The sequence below is a fragment of the Schistocerca americana genome, chromosome 6 (genome assembly GCF_021461395.2).
Source record: "Schistocerca americana isolate TAMUIC-IGC-003095 chromosome 6, iqSchAmer2.1, whole genome shotgun sequence".
NCBI lineage: Eukaryota > Metazoa > Arthropoda > Insecta > Orthoptera > Acrididae > Schistocerca > Schistocerca americana.
Window position 1 is genome coordinate 360,646,883 of NC_060124.1, and position 16,892 is coordinate 360,663,774.

Genomic DNA, 16,892 nt, shown 5'->3' on the forward strand with positions numbered 1-16,892 from the left:
ATACTTCTTAGCACTTAAATTTATTTTCACTGCAAATAAATTTTTCATTTTCAGTAAATTCTTATTTTCTATTGCCATTCTGCCTGTTAACATCTGTTTGCTTCAACGCCATTACTTATTTTCTTACCAGTATAGCAGAACTCATCTACCACTTTTAGTGTCTCGTTTTTTAATGTACTCCCTTCAGGCTCACCTGATTACAGTCGATTACCTTTCTGTTGCATATGTTCGTATTAAAACCTTATTCGAAACAGCGTTCATTCCGTTGAGCTAATCTTCCAAGTCCCTTTCCGTCTCTCATAGAACTGAAAAGACTCAGGCAAATCTTAAAGTCTTTATTCCTTCACTAATTACGCGAAATATTGAAGGTTTTCCACAGTTCTCTTTGGTTTCCACTACTGCCTGCTCGATGTACAGACTGAATAACGTGGGGTGTGGCTACAACCGAGTCTCTCTGTCTTCTGAATTACTATTTTCATTTCACGTCTTTTGAATATTATGACTGCAGTCTGGTTTCTGTACAAATTGTAGATAACCTTTCGCACCCAACATTTTATCTCTGATGTCAACAGAATTTCAAATAAAGCCAAATAATATTCATCCATTCGTTCAATAATCGTATTCCTCACATTCCATCAAGGACAGGAACCTTAAGGGCTGTGGCATGAGTCAAGGTATACATTAACTAAATAAAAGCAAATCGTAGAAGCTTAATCTGAAAGCTGTATTAACAACAAACTATCACTTTACTGCTGAATGTTGTTCACGTTTATGGTGTAGAATCCTAATAAAGTAAATTAGAAACAAGCTACTACGATGAAGAAGATACTGTCTCCTCTGTGGCATTAAACCAGTAAACCCTTGATTCACTGAACAATCGAATGCGCATGTATAAAACATCTTCAAACGGCTGATTGCTCTACAAATGGGTTAATGTATTAAATATCTGTGTTTTAAGCATGCACGCGAGAAGAAGTTTAGGAAGATTTTAAATTATACTCAAAGTTTATTGGCAGTCGCTAAATGCTCTCTTTATGAAACTGTTTCGTAGGCTACAATTTCGCAGGTACATTCAGTGACGTGTGTAAATACTGTCTGAAAAAGGTGTTACCAATACAGTTAGTATTAAAGACGTAATAAAACTTCATGCTTGTTGCCGAAGTTCAATTGTGCGCTGTTTTAAGCAGAAGCTGATTTTTCACGTATCTAAATATCTATGATGTCATATCTTCAGAACTATGTGTCGTAAAATGATAGAGTTTCACTTCTAAATTCAGTGGTATACATAAATAATGTCTTTAAACTGTGTTGCGAATAGAGTCGGTAGTGCGGACTGTCAGCAAGATAAGTTTCGTAAAGGCTTGAAATTATATGGAAATTTTGTTGGAAGTCGCTAAGTGTTCTCTTTCTCAAATAGACGGATGAATGAAATCTATGTATTTGGGCACCATTCGTTACTCTGCCTCGAGACAGACAGACAACTTCTAACAGTAATGCTTGTCTTATTGTGTTAAACTATTTACTTAAGATCACAGCTCTGAATGTCTAGATTATGATAGCATTTTAATGTTTAAATGCGGTCAGTAATTACGCGAAATGCTGAAGATAGAATTTTTGTTGCCCCTGCGCTGCAACTCATACAGGGTTCAGGATTCTGTAATAGCGTTTTAATAATATACGAGTAAATAGCTGATATTCATCTCACCTTGATAGCTAATATTTACTTGGTTACTTTGGCATTCTTACAAGAAAATAGCACATCTATAAAAATTATAAAAACTGAGTAATTTATATTGTTCATTACTACTTGTTATACAACTTCACAAAAAGCACTGGTACATGCCATGTGCGTTACAGAATGTTTAGTCTTTAGAAATATATATGTATTATTCCACGGGTACTAATTGAATACTTTTGCGCCAGAGGTCGTAACTTCAAACTGAAACGTAGACAGAGAGGCACAGTCTACATGAAAATTATTTTTGTCTCGCACTGTGATTTTGTACAACACGGTTTAGGCGAAACTGCTTTTTGTATGAAAATTACTTTTATGTTTTGTATTTTGATTTTTATAGTTTGGCTGAAAATTACTTATTGTCAGCAACAAAAGCCATAAACTAGAAAACATATTGGAAAGTATAGTCTACGTTCTGAATCTAACAAAATAAGGTTTAGAATTCATACACGTATGAGGGACACTCTTCTGTTCACTTAGACTTATCCGAAATGCTGCGTACGTCACTACAGACTGCCCACCGCAGCTATTCAGTAGTCAACCATGGCGCAGTTTTTAAGACTAAATGACTTTTTCACGAAACAAATCGCTACAGCACAAAGACAGATTAGAGCGGAATCACACACGAAGGTAATGTTTACCTTCAAGATGCAACGATTGAGTACTAACGGATGGTTGAAAAAAATAAAGTAAAAGATGTTATTTCAGTGAGTTCCAGAGATATGAGCTCCCTTCAGCGCAGCAGAATCGTTTGCATGTTAGAGGATAAAGTGCAACAGGTGAGACACACGCGACAGTGTAAATCAACAGGCAGGAAATCGAAGCGCTCACGGGGAGATACGGAGGGTGAGAAAGGGAGAAGTAAACAAGTAAGATAATATGACTCGCCCTCACAGCTTTACTTCCGACAGTACCTCTATCACCCACGTTCCAAACTTCAGGGAAGTACCTCGCAGGAATAGTACACTTGGAAGAAAGGATTTTGCGGAGACATGGCTTAGACACAGCCTGGGTGCTGTATCCAGAATGAATTTTCACTCTGCAGAGATGTGAGCGTTGGTTTGAAACTTCCTGGCGAATTAAAGCCGAGTGCTGGACCGGGAATCGAAACTAGTAGCTTTGCTTTTCATGGGCAAGTGCTACGCAGACTGAACTACACAAGCGTAGCTCAAAACCCGCCCTTACCGCCTTTCTTTCAGCAGTTCGTGCTTGTACAGCTCAGATGAGAAAACGGTTTAGAGGGAGTCTCCCTTTTTTATGTGGCATAACATGAAAAGAAAGTGAAAAGAAAAAGAAGGAGAGACGACTCGCCCACAAGAAGCAAAGATCGCGTGGTCGAGTCCTGCTTCGGCACACAGTTTTAATCTGCCAGGAAGTTTCAGACCAGAGCATACTCCGCTGTAGAATGAAAATTCGTTTGCGAAGTAAGATAGCAGATGGAAGAACATACTGTGGCTGATACAAAACAATGAAAAATGTGTTTTGGGAAATAATTCTATTATTGTGATTATTCACTCTAATAACTGTCATGTCACATTCCATGTTGGATGGTTCATGCCCATGATTTATTAGGTGTTCGGCGAAAGTAGAATGGCTATTTTCATATTTCCAACTTCTTATATGTTATTTAGATCTAGTTTTGAAGTTCCTGCTTGTCATCCCCCCATATACTGATTTGCATTCTTGGCATTCTAGTTTATATATACCTGCACCTTGGTATTTATCTGGTTTGTCTGTTGTCTGCAAATGTGATTGGAGTGTGTTTCTTGTTCTGTAAGCTACTTGTAATCCCTGTTTCTTTAATATATTTGCTATCTCGTGTGTTGCTTTGTGCTTGTATGTAACGGTGTACCATTTCTTTCTGTTATTCATGTCATGAGTGTTATTATGTTGTTTTTCCGTGTGTGCTGTAGTGTCTGTGGGGTCCTTTGGTGTTGGTGTTGTCCGCTTGTTTTGATTTTTCTTGTGTTTTAATTTTTTGTCTGAGTTTTTGTACTGTGTGGGAGTTGTAACCATTGTTTGTGGCTATGAGCTGTACTGTTTGTAATTCTTTTTCTTAGTTTTCTTTGCTGAATGGGGTGTTATACACTCTGTGTCGCAGGACAAAGAGAGACAACAATAAACACACATTTGGCATCTTCCAAAAGCCAGCAGCCACAGACATAATTATACATGCTTCATCCAACCACCCACAAAATCAAAAAGAAACAGGGAGTACACATAGCTTACAGAACAAGAAACACACTCCGATCACATTTGCAAACAACAGACAAACCCGATAAATATGAAGGAGCAGGTATATACCAGCTATAGTGCCAAGAATGTAAATCAGTATATCTGGGGATGACTAGCAGGAATTTCAAAACCAGATATAAGAAACATATAAGAAGTTGGAAATATCAATATAGCCATTCTACTTTCGCCGAACACCTGATAAATCATGGGCATGAGCCATCCAACATGGAATGTGACATGACAGTTATCAGAGTGAATATTCACAACAAAATGCTCCTGACATTTCAAGACAACTTTCACATACAAAGAGCCATTGCAGTGGAATATAAGGTACTCAACGACCAAATCCATGTAAACAATAACTCTCTGATCATGCTAGCCACCAAAACAATAACAAACAGAAATGTTGCCAGGATAAATAATTAATGAACCTCCTCACCTCATTCTTTCTCTCTGTCCCCTACCCCACACACATACACAAATATTGATATATATTAAATAAAAAGAAAGAAATAAAATAAAATAAAAACATTTACACACAACAAAATACACACATACAAATATCCAAAAGAAGAAGAAAAGTAACACCCTGTCAGGAAAGAAATACACAATTACACACAGGAAATAAAGACACACACACACAACAAAAGCAACAAAAAATATCAAACAACAACTCAAATAAAAGAAAGACAAACACGCAACACCAGTTGGCACAGCTACACACCGAAAACACACATAAGTTGATCACAAAATGGAAAGTGCAAGTGATATATGCGATGTGACAAATTTGGGGGAAAGAACGCCAGAAATCTGTCAGCTGGAGTATGGAAACTAACGAATGCATCTCCAGAACCACACAGATGAGTTAACGGCGCTGGAAATCGTAAGTAACACCGAACGAGAAGTTCACATTACGAAATTTGTGCTACAAAATCTGATATTTACCTAAAAAACTAGAGAAAGACACGACAAAATGTAATATAGCAGCATATTATATCCACCATATAATACGTTTCTTGTATGTAAAAAAGGAAACATGTATTACAGGCCACCAATGATGCTTCCCAAATAAATGTAACGAAACGCGTATGGCAACAAACGAACTGCCTTCAATTGGTTGCATAGACGGTACAATTTTGTTTTTTATTGAGCACGAAAATTACACTCCTAAGAATCTCTTAAAGTCATTTACGATTTCTGGATTTGGCTATTGGTTGCTAGAAGCACATTATTATAAAATACGAATGATAACGGGTGGTCACGACACTGGGATCACAGATTTATTTCAGAGTTTGGCTATTAAAACAACATAATGTGCTAGTAGTAAGGTGCATTATCCTGGCAATTCTGAGAAAATCGCAAGAGAAGTTTTACGCGTCTATTATGTGGCTTATGTATCTGTGCGTAGGTTCCAGATCTCAGAGTTCATGGTGGTCAAGTTACTAATTATAATGTCGTGATTACATGATTGTGGGGAAGGCGAACCAAAGACTGCGTATTATTGGCAGGACACTTAGAAAATGTAACAGACCTACTAAGGAGACTGCTTACACTACGCTTGTCCGTCCTCTTTTATAATACTGCTGCGCGGTGTGGGATCCTTACCAGATAGGACTGACGGAGAACATCGAAAAAGTTCTAAGAAAGGCAGCACGTTTTGTATTATCGCGAAATATGGGAGAGAGTGTCACAGAAATGATACAGGATTTCGGCTGGAAGTGGTTGAAAGAAAGGCGGTTTTCGTTGCGACGGAATCTTCTCACGAAATTCCAATCACCAACTTTCTCCTCCGAATGCGAAAATATTTTGTTGACACTGACCTGCATAGGGAGAAACGATTACCTCGATAAAATAAGGGAAATCAGAGCTCGTACGGAAAGATATAGGTGTTCATTCTTTCCGCGTGCTATACGAGATTGGAGTAATAGAGATTTGTGAAGGTGGTTCGATGAACCCTCTGCCAGGCACTTAAATGTGATTTGCAGAGTATCCACGTAGATGTAGGTGTAGAAATATAAATAATTATAAATAAATAAAAATAATTATAGACCTGTAGAACCTATCCCTTGGGACAACTTTTGGGAATAGTTAGGGGCAACGCCTGAAGAGGAAGAGTTTATTTCTTTTTTTTATGGTAAATGTAAAGTGGTGGTGCCAAGTAGAAGTAGAGGTAGAAAAAAAAGTGATTAGCGTTCGCACTAAACAAGAAGATCATGAACGAGGCGACGGCTTGAATCCCACTAACACTTAATTTTTTAATCTATACTTTTTCATCACTGGTCACATTATTTAATTTAGATGACATTTGAGAGCTCCCTAAGATCAACGTATTTGAAGTAACGGTTCGACTGCCGCTCAAACTTAATTTTTAATCTATACAAAATAGCCAAATAATATACGAAATTCACTACAACTAAATGAAAATGGACGCGTTTTCATTCATTATATTACCTCTCAAATGTATAAATCAAACAATGTGACCAATGATGAAAAAATAAGAGAGTGAAAAATAATTGTTTGCGGGATTCGATCTGTCCCCTCGTCCACGACGCTCATGCAAAGCGCGAACGCTATCGACTTTTTTTATTTATCTCACTTTGTTCTGGTCGCTGTATTTGTTCGGGGCGGACGTCCAATGACACTTGTTCAAGTTCATCGTTGATCCATTGACTCAGTTTTTTTATTACACGCTGAGCTACCATTCCGGCTATCCACTTGACAACCATGAATTATAACATCTGGCCCCTACAAACAGTTACATCAGTTACATAATAGACCCCTGAACTCTTGTTATTTTCTCGGAACTGACAGAGCAGTGCACGTCACTACTTGAACATCATGTTGTTTTAATAACAAAGGTGTACAAAGTTTGAAGTAAGTCAGTCATCCCAACGTCGTTACATCCTTGTGTGAGAACCGCAGTCCACACAAAGGCCCCCGGGTACAGTTTGACGACCACTGGTCTAACGACTTGTCTTCAGGTGGCTGTTTGTAGCATTGTGGGGGTCGTGCAGAATTATTAGCTCTATGGGTGTAACCCTGGTTCACACGTTACTCTGGAAAAAAACATAATCCACGTTTTTCCTTCATACAAAGTCTGCCACAACTGTGCTTTACGGGATGCTTGTGGTCAACTTTGTGTAAAGCTGTGTGATATCCCCTCCTATACCCGCAGGACAGGACAGATAGTTCAATTTGTGGAAAGGGGCCAAAATGAGTGGCTGTCAGTTGCACTCAAATATACTACTTTATTCATTTGACGAACATTACAAGAGTAAGGTAAACGTTAAAAACAGAACAAGCCAAACATTAATTTTGGAACTTAATTCCCGACTAAATGTGCCATTCAGTCTCACGCCTCAAGGACAAAACAACTTTAATTTGAAACCAGCTGAAGGCTAATCACTTAAGACTCAAAACAAGAATTTGAATTTTAAAAGGTAGAAGGCCTCATCTTAAAACATTTCTCTAAATTAGGCTGAAGGCCAAAACAATCTCTCGCCCTAAGGGCAAAACAACTTTAACTTAAAATCGGCTGAAGGTCAATAACTTAAGGCTCAAAACAGGTGTTTGAATTTTAAAAGGCAGAAGGCATTATCCTAAAATTTCTTTAAATCAGGCTGAAGGCCCAAACAATCTCAAGTCTTAAGGTCAAAACAACTTTAATTTAAAATCGGCTAGGAGCCATACATAAATAAACAACAAGGACAAATAAGAAAAGGCAGCACTTCAAACGGCGCTCAGATATTTCCAAAGGTCGGCATGGAATTCAAACACTAACGCTCGCTTAGGTGAGACAGGCAGTCCGCCCAAGACATTCTCAATCCGCTGGCAACCCAACCAACAGACAGTCAACGGACCAAGCGACAGGATAACCATCTCTCCACCCGACCAGCACACAACAGGGAGTTCAATGGAACAACGCAGAAGGTATCAGCGCCCACAACGAATTAGACATTCAACTGTCAACAATATTCCCAATCACGAAGCAAAATTTCTTCGGACATGCATGGATGTCCGAAGGAACTTTGCATCTTGATACGCAATAACTCAGGCACTGCAGTACCGTATATTTATCTGCCGACACCAGGCAAGCGACTTTCAAGTAAAATATCTCCCCTGCACTGGAATTGTAATGGATGTACGAGTACAGGTGTGGACACATGGTTGACAACATTGGGAAGTGGGAGTGTGGTTGTGAGTCGTGCTCGGGTAGCCAAATAGTAAGGCGACCGCTCGCGATAAGCGGGAAATCCGGGTTCGAGTCCCGGTCCGTCACAGTTTTCATTGTCGTCATTCCATTACACATGATGGCAGCCCACATTCGCAATTGCTAATACATTTCATGCTTTTCACAAGAGTCTTGTAGTAGCTGGACACAGCCATCATCAGACAGCTGCACATGTACTAATTTATTTAAAACATCTAGAGCTTCTCAGCTGACTAAAATGACACTACCGTTTAACGTCACATCAACGACGAGCTCATCAGAGAGGTAGCGATAAGCTATAGTTAGAGAGGGATGGGAACGAAAGAGGCCATGTCTTCTTCAGAGGGTCGATGTCGGTGTTTGCATTAACGGGAGAAGGGACCTTGAACATGAGGAAAATATGAAATTTTCTTTTATTTATGATTATGATGGTTTGAAGTTTGCTTTTTGCGAATACAAGAATATTTTAGGCCAAATTCTTGTTTAAACAGTCAGTTTAATTAGCGGCTTGCGGAGTGAGACGCGCTCACTTGTTCCCCTGTGACTTCACTTCTTTGGATTCATAAACCTAGGGACATCTTTTTTCGTTGTTTTAAGCTTTCAGATATTGGCTACTTTGTTTGTTGTCGTGCATTCAGTTATTTTCTGTAGTAGTAACGTAATATGTGCGTTTTTTTCTGAATAACGAAATGTCGAGGTCCGTTTTCAAAATTTTCAACAAAAGAAGGTCTGGAGCACCTGCAAGAAGGAAAATAGTGAATCTAATGAAAACAATATTAGGTTTGTGTATTGCATACGAACTGCTGAAAAGGGGTTAACGACAGGGAACTCTTTATGAAGCCCTCCTACAAAATTTCAGAAGTATAATTCTCTACTGCGTGCTGCTTGCAAATCAGTGGCAGAGGAATCTAATACAGATGCGATGGAAAAAGCTGTGAATTTAAATGATGAGTTCAGAGCAAGAATGCATTAAAGACTTGTAGGTGCAAGAAAACATAAAACTCAGTTTCCTGGATCTAGCCTAATGTACATTTTCACTGAAGCTATTTATTTTAGAGCAAAGAAATTTTAACTTAGCACTTATGCATTGAGTGACATTTTCCTTAGCTTTCTACATATATTATAAATAACCCTAAGGCCTTTTTTATTTTAAGAATTTAATCGAAAATTAAAATTTTAATATATTATTCATTAGGAAACGTCCATTTGTTTGCAAATAGTGTCAATGTGGGTGGAAAAAAAATGGTTCAAATGGCTCTGAGCACTATGGGACTTAACTTCTAAGGTCATCAGTCCCCTAGAACTTAGAACTACTAAACCTAACTAACCTAAGGACATCACACACATCCATGCCCGAGGCAGGATTCTAATCTGCGACCGTAGCGGTCACGCGGTTCCAGACTGTAGCGCCTAGAAATGCACGGCCACCCCGGCCGGCGTGGGTGGAAAAATTTCAGTGTTTTACTGTCTGTACTTCCTGAGATGGAAAGTACCTTGTGTCCTTAAGCGATTAGGAAATCCTATAGCATGACGGCCGGACGCATTCGAACCGCTGCACTCCAAAAGAGTCCAGTCTCTTGCCCCCGCGCCTGCGCGTTCGGTTCTTTTCAGTCGAGTTTTCTTTTGCAAAAACAAAGAAAAGTCACGTAGCGAGCACGTATAATAATTGATCAAAAGTATGCGGACACTCTTTTGGAATGCGGAATTGACCACTAGATGTCACGAGAAGTGAACCCGCCAGTAAAAAAGGAGTTGAGGAATATTGTGTTGAGGTAGAGAAGCAGTAACAACAGAATGGGGCGATCAGGATAGCACACTGACTGCTAATGTGGGCTAGCCATGGGATGTCACTTGAGTAGCAAATCCATCAGAGACATTTCAACCCTTCTAAAGCTGCCCAAGACAACTGATGGTGATGTATAAACGCTAAGGAACAGGCATAGCTAAGTCAATACCAGGCGAACCTCATGTACTGATGGACAGCGACCCTCGAGCACTGTGGAGGAAAATGGTATACAATCAGCGGAAGCATACATTAGTGAGTTCCAAAGTGCTACCGGCTGTCCACCAGGCACAATGAGTATGCAGGGCGTTACAAAGAATGGTGTACAATGGTTGAACAGCTCCTCTTAAGCCACACATTCTGCAGTCGATGTCACGAGACACTTGTGTTGCCCGCATCTCGTGGTCGTGCGGTAGCGTTCTCGCTTCCCACGCCCGGGTTCCCGGGTTCGATTCCCGGCGGGGTCAGGGATTTTCTCTGCCTCGTGATGGCTGGGTGTTGTGTGCTGTCCTTAGGTTAGTTAGGTTTAAGTAGTTCTAAGTTCTAGGGGACTGATGACCATAGATGTTAAGTCCCATAGTGCTCAGAGCCATTTTTTAAGACACTTGTGTTGATGTAAAGAACGGCGGCATTGGATATTGGATGACTAGAAGCAAGAGAGTTGGAGTGATGAATCACACTATACCCTGTGGCAATCTCTGGTATCGTGCACCACGGAATTTCAATCCGCGCCAGACGTCATGGACGTCGAAGACCCATAGAGGACTCTGCACCATCGCGCCATAAGCTGTGGCGGCGCGCGCCTCCTGGCCCGCTTTTAGTGTGAGGGCGCCACAGTGGAACACGTGGTTCCAGAGGCCAATAGCGGCGCCCCCGATAGCGTACTTAAGCGCCTGCCTCTCGCTCAGCCATTTATCCTCCTTCTGTCCCCCATGCGCATCCTCTACAACCTCATCCCCTTCCCCCACCTTCTCCTTTTCCTTGAACACATCTGCACGCTATATATTGTCTGGCGCATTGATCCCCCTCACCCCCTAGTGTCTCCCTTCCTCTCTGCCCCCAACCAGTTGCCGCGCCTTTACCGTTGTGTCCCACCCTCTCTCCATCTCCACACCTTCCACCATCTACCCCTTCCGGATGATCAGCTTCGCCCTGACATCTACCCTTCCTACCAACTCTAACCCCATCTTCCTGCCTCCTCCTCAGGGCTCCCTCTTCTCCCCCTCCCTTCTCCTGAGCGGCTTCCCCCTCCTACTCCCCCTCCCTCACTTGTGCCCCTTTTCAGTGTCCCTGCACTCCCTCCTGCCTTGTCTTCCCTCTTCATCTCCTGCCCCACATGTCTCCTGCCTTTTAGTGTACCCGCTGATGCACCTACTCTCTTCATCCCACCGCCTCCCCTGCTGCCCCTTGCTCTCCCCTCCTTTTCCATCCTCTCTGACCTTTCCCTCGGCACGTCCCACCTGGCAGTTTTATTCTTCATCTTCTGTGCTCCAAGTGGGTTTTAAGTGTGTTGTTCTGGAGTATTTTTAATACTGTGGCCGACTTTTAACCTGTACATGTGCATTCAGTGTCTTCTTTGTGTTTTAAGAAACGCCAACTGTTTTTTTTAACTTTCTGGTGACTGTTTTGATTGTCCCCCAATGAACATGTCAGTGTATCTTTATATCCATTTTCTCCCCTTACTCTGTTTTATGTTCCAATTTTTTATCGCCTTATATATGTAACATTTTATTCTTGTTTTACTTGTCATGTCACTCGGCTGAAGAGCGGCGGATTGTGACGCTGACAGCCTTCCCCTGCCCATGTGGGGCAGGGGAATGAAATCACAATAAAGAAAAAAAAGGCTCAGCCAGTCAGTCTAATCTCGCGTTCGTCTGTTGACACCTTGCCTCGCATTAGACATCTTAGTTTCTTGTTCTGTGTACGAGTGGACATGTTTGTTAGGTTTCATTGTGACTCCATTGTTCGATCTTGTTGTTGTTTGTTCTGTCCTTTGTTGGTCGTGTCCGTCCTCTCCTGTTGTGTTGTTGTTCGCGGGCCTCTCCGCAGGTCCCGCCACGCTTTCCATCATTGCTACCCCATGACCATCCCGGTCGTAGTTACAACACAATCCGACACAAGGCTTTGAGTTTGGCAAATGCCTGGAGAACGTTACCTGCAATCATGTGTAGTGCAAACAATAAAGTACACAAGAAGTGGTGTTATTACCCTTAACCCCCAATACGGGGAGATATGAACAAATTTTACAGAACTGTGTACTGTGTATAGTACAGGAACAGTGCGAAGATGGTGATAATATTACCACGACAATGCACACTGTCATAAAGCGTCATTTGTCATGCAATGGTTTGTTCGACTGTAACATTCCAGAAGTGGACTAACCTGCACAAAGTCCCGACCGGATACCCATGGAACACCTTTGGAATGAGTTAGAACATCAATTTCGCTCATGACCCCAACGTCCAATATCGCTACCTTCTCTGGTTCCGTCTCTTGAGGAAGAATGGGCTACCATTCCTCCTCAGACATTCGAGATACCTCTTCCAAACTATCTCTAGCGTAATTCAAGCCTTCATAAATATAAAGAGTGGATACACTCCATACCCCACAATAATGTCCACTAAGAATTGTTCGAAGGGTTTTGATCAGATACTGCACATAGTCAGTCGTCGATGCGCAAGTCCTGTTGTCTGTTTTCTTACGAGTAATATAGACGTCAGTGCAGTGTTGTATTTTTCATGTCATGGGTGATTATGGAAATGAAAGTATGGGAGAATATATCTGGGTCTCGGCAGGGAGCCTCATTCCACTCAAATAGAATGGGTGGAGGAGGAGGAGGGGCGAAAGGGGGTCATTAGAGAGGTTTCATCTATCGTCATTCTTTGAAATATTGTGGAGAGGTTTGATATTTAACATGCAACCAGTCCCACGGTCACTGAATGAGCTAAAAATATTTCGTTACAGATCTAAGTCATCTTAAGATGGCAGCATACATTTCTTATCCGATCTTATATGTTTCTCATGAAGAGAGACATTTTTTAAAATCTCACAGACAAACTGCATTTCGCACCTCGTACTGAACAGTGAGACAGTTCCGCAAAAACTCCTAGTCCTTCACCCTTTCCTTTGTTGTGACGTCTCTGAAGCTCTGGCAAGACAAATCAACTAAGCTCGTGGCTTTAGTGCATGAATGGATAGGTTTGGTGTAACTGAACTTAGGTAACGTAGACGTAGAGTTTTTTTTTTTTTCAGTAACTTCAAAATTTTACCATGAGTGAGAAGTGTGTGCTCTGTCATAGGTTTGTGAGTAGTGGGTTACGGTGTGGGATTTGTGCAAAGTATTTTCATTGGGAGGAATACAGTGGAGAAGCCAGTGGGCATCCTAGCGAGATCCTCTCCTGGGAATGCAGAATCTGTAGTACAAATAAGATGATAGAGGAGCAGGAGTGTAAGATCTGTGCCCTTCAGGTGCAGTTACAACGCACAAAGGAGGAACTAGATAGGTTGAGGAGGGTGAAGGGTGCTGGGGAATGGGAACTGACAGTTTGCAAGAAGGCAGCTAGGAGGAGGAGGTATTCAGATGTACTTTGCGTATATGCAATAGATTTGACCAACTGTCAGAAGTGAGTGGAGAGGAGCCTCTGGTAGCTGTAGATGTAGGGAACATGCATCAGTCCTCAGCACTTAGGAGGCCTAGGTCAGTTGCAAAATCTAACAGAAAGAAGAAGGTTCTGCTCCTAGGTAGTTCGCACAGTAGAGGTGTGGGCCAGCAGTTTCAGGAAGTGTTGGGGAATGAGTACTAGGTCACCAGTATTGTGAAGCCTAGTGCTGGGTTGGCTCAGGTGACTGACAGCATAGAGGAGTTACATAGGAATTTTACGAAGGAGGACAAGGCAGTGATAATGGGTGGAGCAAGTAACACTATTGATAGGGACGGGAACTATGATGTAGGTGGTGACCTGGTAAAGATAGCTACTCAAACTGGTGTCACCAACGTACATTTCGTACAACTGTTTCAGCATCATGATCGGTCTCATCTTAATGCGTCTGTTAAGCGTATTAACAAGGGGCTGGGGAGGGCGCCGATGGCAGAGGGCATGGGTCAAATTTCAGTGGTGCAGGTGAGTCTATCAGTAGATTAGGCTTCACTAGGCATGGCCTACACTAAAATAGGTATGGGAAGGGGAGGCTGGCAGAGCTTACAGGTGACAGTGTAGTGGATGGTGGTGGGATCACTCGTGAGAAAATTCCTATAGTAGTTGGTGTTAGACTGAAGTCAGCTGATAGGTATAAATGCTTAAAGGAAGTCCCTCTAACTAAGGGCTCACCTTCAGAGGATGTCATGTTTCCAAGTGGAGAAGGAATCAGCATATTTCATCAATACATAAGAGTTATTAGAGATAAAGTTAGTGAACTGCTTATATGTGTTGACTCTGAATTTATTGGTATGTCGGAACACCACTTAAGTACTTTGACAATTCAGAGGCTTCCTTTACCAGGATACAGACTCGCTGGCTGTTTTTCAAGGAGTTCCTTGTGGGATGGGGCAGTGGCCACGTACATAAAAAACAGTATTCCATTTGAGTCCATAGGTGTATCACGGCAATTGACTGAACAGATATTTGAATGTTGTGCAGGGGCAGTTGAATTTAGTGGAATTGAACTTCTAATTATTGTTGTATATAGGTCCCCTAATTCTGACTTCCGAGCATTTCTGTTCAAGCTACGGTGTGTTCTTGATTCACTTTATAGGAAGTACCAGAAATTAGTTGTATGTGATGATTCAATCTAAATTTTGTATATGATGGTGCAAGAAAAAGAATGTTGGTAGATCTCAAGGAGATGTTGGTAGATCTAAATTTATATGATCTGATGCAGACTGTGTTTCTTCCAACAGTAGCACAGCCACAGACTATATTTTTATTCATTCTTCATTACTAGATGGGTATTCTGTTAGTAAAAGGGTGAATGGCCGTTCAGACCATGATGCACAAATTTTAACACAAAAGGCTTTTGTGCTCAAATAAATGTCACATATAATTGCAAACTATGTTGGAAAGTTAATCCAACAACAGTAGAGAGGTTTTTTAAACTCTGTCAAGGAACAAGAGTGGCAGGATATTTATAGTGCTGATAACATAGATGATAAATATAATGCTTTCCTTAACACTTTTCTCATGCTCTTTGAGAGTTGCTTTCCATTAGAACGTTCTAAACTGGGTACTAGCAGTAATAGGCAACCCAGGTGGCTGACTAGTGGGATAAAGATATCATGTAGAACAAAGTGGTAATTATATCAAAATATTAAAAGTAGTCACAATAAAGTTACAGTAGCCCATTACAAACAGTACTATAAAGTGCTTGAAAATGTTATTTGGGAGGCAAAGAGTATGTGGTACGCAAATAGAATAGCTAATTCAAATGGTAAAATTGAAACCAAATGGTCAGTTGTGAAGGAAGTGTCTGGTCAGCAGCACAAGGTCGATGATATAAAGTCAGTTAATAGTAAAAATATTTTGGTTGCTGATAAATCATTTTCTGAGTATTGCTGGTGAATTAAATAATAACTTAGTTTCTAGAGGGAATAATATAACTTCCTTGGCAAATGTCTTTCCGAGATCGATATCTGAAACACTCCTCTGTGATACAGACAAGGGGGAGATTGAGTCAATAATTAAAACACTGAAGACTAAGGACGCTCATGGTAATGATGGAGTGCTTAGCAGACTGTTGAAGTTCTGTGGTGAACATGTTAGCCCTGTACTTAGCCATATTTGTAATTTTTCCTTTAGGAATGGTCAGTTTCCTGAACGATTAAAGTATTCAGTAGCAAAGCCGCTTTATAAAAAGAGGGAAAAGGATAATGTAGACAGTTTTAGATCTGTTGCTATTCCATCAGTGTTTGCTAAAGTTATTGAAAAGGCTGTGTATGTAAGGATAATTGATCATTTTATATCACACGGTTTGCTATCAAATGTACGGTTCGGCTATAGAAGTCGTTTAACAACTGAAAATGCTATATTCTCTTTTCTCTGTAAGGTACTGGATGGTTTAAGCAAAACGTTTCGAACGCTAGGCATATTTTTTTTATTTAAGGCGTTTGATTGTGGTGATCACAAAATATTGCTTCAGAAGTTGGACCATTACGGAATATGGGGAGTAGCCCACAATTGGTTCACCTCTTACTGTAGCAGCAGAGAGCAAAAGGCCATTATTCACTATGTTAAGAATGACGGTGATGTGGGGTCTGATTGGGGTACAGTCAAGTGGGGGGTGCCACAGGCATCAGTGTTCCTGTTCCTTATTTATATAAATGATATGCCCTATAGTGTTACAGGTAACTCTAAAATATTTCTGTTTGCTGATGACAGTAGCTTGGTAGTAAAGGATGTTGTGTGCAACATTGGCTGGGTTTCAAATAGTGCAGTACATGACTTAAATTCATGGCTTGTAGAAAATAAACTAACGCTAAATCATAGTAGGACTCACTTTTTACAGTTTCTGACACACAATTCAACAAAACCTGACGTTTTAATTTCACAGAATGGGTATATGATTAATGAAACTGAGCTTTCAAATTTCTAGGTATTCAGATAGATAGCAAACTGTCGTGGAAAGCCTACGTTCAGGATCTTGTTCAGAGACTTAATGCTGCCATTTTTACTATTCAAACGGTATCTGAAGTGAGTGAGCGTTCGACACGAAAATTGATCTACTTTGCTTATTTTCATTCGCTTATGTCGTATGCTATTGTGTTTTTGGGAAACTCTTCTCATTCTACAATGATATTTTTGGCTCAGAAACGGGCGGTTCGGGCAATAGGTGGTATAAGTTCACGAACCTCTTGTCGACCCTTGTTCAAGAGTCTGGGTATTTTGCCATTGGCTTCACAGTATATGTTCCTTTTTGTCATTTCTTGTTAACAGTAT